The sequence below is a fragment of the Myodes glareolus genome, chromosome 8 (genome assembly GCF_982192425.1).
Source record: "Myodes glareolus chromosome 8, mMyoGla1.1, whole genome shotgun sequence".
Classification (NCBI taxonomy): Eukaryota; Metazoa; Chordata; class Mammalia; order Rodentia; family Cricetidae; genus Myodes; species Myodes glareolus.
The window spans coordinates 72,759,473-72,763,725 of NC_142033.1; positions in this window are offsets into that span (position 1 = coordinate 72,759,473).

Sequence of the window (4,253 nt, forward strand, 5' to 3'; positions counted from 1 at the left end):
GCATGCCTGGTACCGCTTTAGTGGCTTCATCTAGTGGGAGCACTGGCAGGTCCCCTCTGGTCTTGCCTGTCATGACCTCCAGGGCCTGGCTTGGCTTATGTGGAGCAGGCAGTCCTGGGGAGACCCAGAAGAGGGCAGCAGCAAGTTGGCTGCAGTCCCCACTGTCTTCAGGGAACAGAGGGCCCTGAGTTGGGGAGGCAACCCTAACTTGCAGGGAGGACTGGGTGGGGGTTACACAGCTCTGACCACTTCTTCTGCCCGAGCTCCTGGGCCGGCAGCACTTGTTCTGACATTTTAGACAAACTCACAAAGGAAATGGCAACAGAAAATTATTACTAAGAAGAAGTCTTAGCACACACGCAGAGCACCAGGCAGTGTACGGTTCTGCTTCCTGTCTCCCCCACTGCGCTATCTTCAGGTGAGGCCTTTGATCCACTGAACATGACAGTGATTCCCGAAAGGGTCTGAGCATAGCACCATTCGTCCAGCCTGGGACTCAACCAACAAGCACTGCCTGTGTGGATGCTGAAATAGGTGGAGCTAGAGACACGCCTTGTATGTAGAACTGCAGAGCTTCAGTGAACAAGTACAGCATCCCCAGGGCTCAGCTGTATTCTTAACGGGCCAAATTTATAAGGGATAATGAAGACTAGGACATGGTAGAAGCAGGCGGTGGCTGGGGTGGGGGGTGGCTCAGTGGGTAAATACACTTGCTCTGCAAGCACAAGGCCTTGTGTTTAAATCACCACCATGTGAAAAGTCAGGCATGACGACCCCAGCATTGAAGGGACAGGTGGAGCTGGAGAACTTGCTGACAAGCAAGCCTAGCCAAAACAGGGAGCTTCCTGTTCTGTGAGAGCAAGGTAGAAAGTGACGGAAGAAGGTGACCAACATCCTGCCCTGTCCTCTCCACGTGCAGGCACGTGTACCAACACTCATGAGCAGGGGAACAAATCTAAGAGCTTCACTTTTTGGTGGGTGAAGCTATAAAATGACCGTCAGAGACGGTAGTTTGTTCAAATAGGATCAAAAAGCACAAGTCAGGGGGCAAAAACTGAGTTGATTTGTATTTAGGCCCTTTGGTAACACCTGTTCTAGAAAGACTGGACCAAGATACCCAAATGGTGGGGCATGCAAGGACCCTGTGGCAACAGGAACAGAGCTTAGCCCCGGGAGCAGGAGGGAGAGGCTGCTCTTCAGGCCCAGGGCAGAGTTTGGGCATGCTGGACAAGGAACAAACCAGGACCTGAGGACGGGAGACAAGAGACTGAGCTTCAGGGACTGGGCACCTGTCTTTTTCTACAGCTTTCTTCGACCCCTCTGCTTGGACAAGTAGTTGGGAGGGGGTGGACATTCTGAGGCAGTTTGAGCAGGGGCACAGCAGTTGCTAGGCTCTCCTCCCTGTGGCCACCCTAGTCTTACGCTGAGCCCAGAATGAGCCCAAGGAGGCCAGGAAACACCCTCTGCTCCCCACGGCTCTGGGTCGGAGCCCAAAGGGACTCTGGAAATGGATTTTCCAGCAAAAAACAACTATTAAAACGGAAGGATGGAGGAAGGCCAGCTGCCCAGTCCCTCCTCTGGCTGCTGGCTCTCTCTGAGTAAAGAAAACCATCTGCTCTGCTGGGCCTGAGCCCAGGCCCCAGAGGGGGGATCTCCAGTCCCTCATAGCAGCACCACTCACGCCCAGCTGGCCCTGTGAGAGCCTCTTCCTGCCTGGCCTGCTCCCACCTTGACCCTGAGCCTTGAAGGCCTCTACAGATGCCCAGGCAAGGGTAGCCTGGGTCATCATAGTCCTGACCAAACTGGGAACTTCAAATCTTTTCCCATACCAACACCACTTGAGTCCACACCTGCTTCCCCTCTTTCAGCCACCACACAGACCTGAACCCTACTTATTCAGGTAGTCATGGCTGCCTCCTGCTCCCCAGGCTCCACCTCTGCCAGTGGCCGAAGGGTATTATGTAATATCTCAGCGTCTTCTGCTGTGAAAGAGCACCATGTTCAGAAGGAGCTCAGGGAAGAAAGGGTTTTATTTAACTCTCAGCTCACACTCCATCACTGAGGTCAGAACTGATGCAGAGGCCGTAAAGGGATGCTGCTTACTAGCCTGCTCTTCTTGGCTTGTTCAGTGTGCCTTCTTAAACAACTCAGGACCACTTTCCCCGGGAGTGGCACCGCCTATGGTGAATTGGGCCCTCCCATTAGTCCTTAACCAAAATGCCCCGTCCGTCAGGCCAATCTTATGGAGGCATTTCCTCAGTTAAGAATCCTCAGACATGTCTGAGTTTGTGTCAGGTTGAAAAGAACCAACGGGACAATGTGTAAAGGCTTAGAAAAATCTAATAGATTGTTCATAGATGACTTTGAACAATACCCAAGAAATACAGAGGGTGGAAGGTCACAGGCCCTGTCAGGCTTGGCCTGGTGTGCGTCATCCTGGCTTGTCCCCTCCCACAGGCAGTATGTCTTCTGTTTAAACAGTTATCTTGTGATGTCCTTGGATGTCTCGGGGTGGGGGGGTTCCCACAGAGCATGGAGATGAAGCACCATTACTCACAGCTTCCGTTGAGCTCTGGTGTATGAATGGTCTTGGGTCAGCAGGCTGTCACGGATGAGCAGCTGTGTGGCTTGGATTCTCAGGGGTGGGGTTCAGAGACAGCTGTGAGCCATCTGGGGAGACAGTCCCATGTTCATCTTCAGTACCTGTCTCCCACAGCCCTCAACATGGACATCCTCCAGTGCCACAATCCAGGCATGTGGAGATATGGAACCCGCACTTTCCATGTCTTCTCTATCACTTCCAGAGTTGTACACCTTCATATTGCCTGCCTGCTCTGTGCATGTGTGCGTGTGTGTGTGTGTGTGTGTGTGTGCTATACATATGTATATACATGTTCCCATGGGTAGGCACATTTGTACAAGCATGTATGTATACATATTTTTATGTGTGTGGTGCACTTGTGTATAGGTGTGTATGTAAATGTATGTGCATTAGTGTGGAAGCCTGAGGTTGACACTGTGTGCTGCTTCCTTGACCTCTCTCCACATTGTATACTGAGGCAGGGTCTCTCAAGTACATCTGGAGCCCATTGGTTTGGCCCGTCTAAATAGCTGGTTTACTCCAGGGAGTCCCTGTCTCTGCCTTCACGCCAACCTGCCATGTGAGTGTTGGGGATCTGAATGTCAGTTCTTTATTGAACAGCGAGTGAATTAACCTACTGAGTCATCTCCCCAACCCATTCAACCATTTTATTGTGTAAATTCATTATACAAAGTAATGGCTTCATTTTCATGCATGTTGTCATGACCTTTGTGTTCACCCCATTGTTACTTTCTCAGCCCCCTCCCCCATTCATTTTTTTTTTTTTTTACTTAGTGAGTGCCTTCTCTTATTATTGATTTGTAAGGGCTCTTTGTATAGTTGGGAAATTACAGTTTTATATGTGGCAAGAATTGTAAATCATTTTGTTTTTATTTTTATAAATTTATTTATTTTAATCCCAGCTGCAGTTTCCCTTCCCTCCTCCCCCCAGGCCTCCATACCCCCATGTAAATCATTTTCTAGTCTGTTGTTTATGGCTCACGTGTTCCTGGCTGCTGTGTGAACAGGGTGAGGAATGGCTCCCCTTTACTCACAGTGGGCGTTTGTCCCATGGTGTTGGCATCTCCAAAATCTGGGGTCTTCTGCTGTAACTGGGCTGCTCTTTGACCAGTAGCCTCTCCTGGGCTCTTTTCATAGTACCAAGGTTCAACTTCTCTCCACAACTGCTTCAATCCCAGGCCTTCCTTCAACTGCTACTGAGGCTGCACCTTCTCCACTGGCCTCTCCCGGCCTCCTCCAGTCACGCCCTTCAGCTGACCCCTTCAGGCATTCAAAACCAGTATCTGGGAGACTTACACATGACCAAGTTTGACTGTCAGCATGGGTACAACGTTGGCTGCCTCTGGAATCCAGCATCTTTGTGTTCTCAGAAAACACTTCCCAGAAGATTTCGCTTCAGTGATGCTGGGCTCTTGTTAATCACAGCCAACACACAGCTCTAGCTAACCAGCGTCCATTGTCCCAGCGAAGCAAAGATTGTGCTTTAGTGTTAATCACAGTTTGCTGTTTTCAGCTCCAGCTGACCAGACACCATGGATGCGGCACACATACGGCCCAGCAGAGTCTCTGCTCTCCTCTGAAACTTTACAAGCCAGGCCTCCATTGTCTGCACTGCTCTCGACAGTCTTATCCTCCAGGCTCCCACAGAACA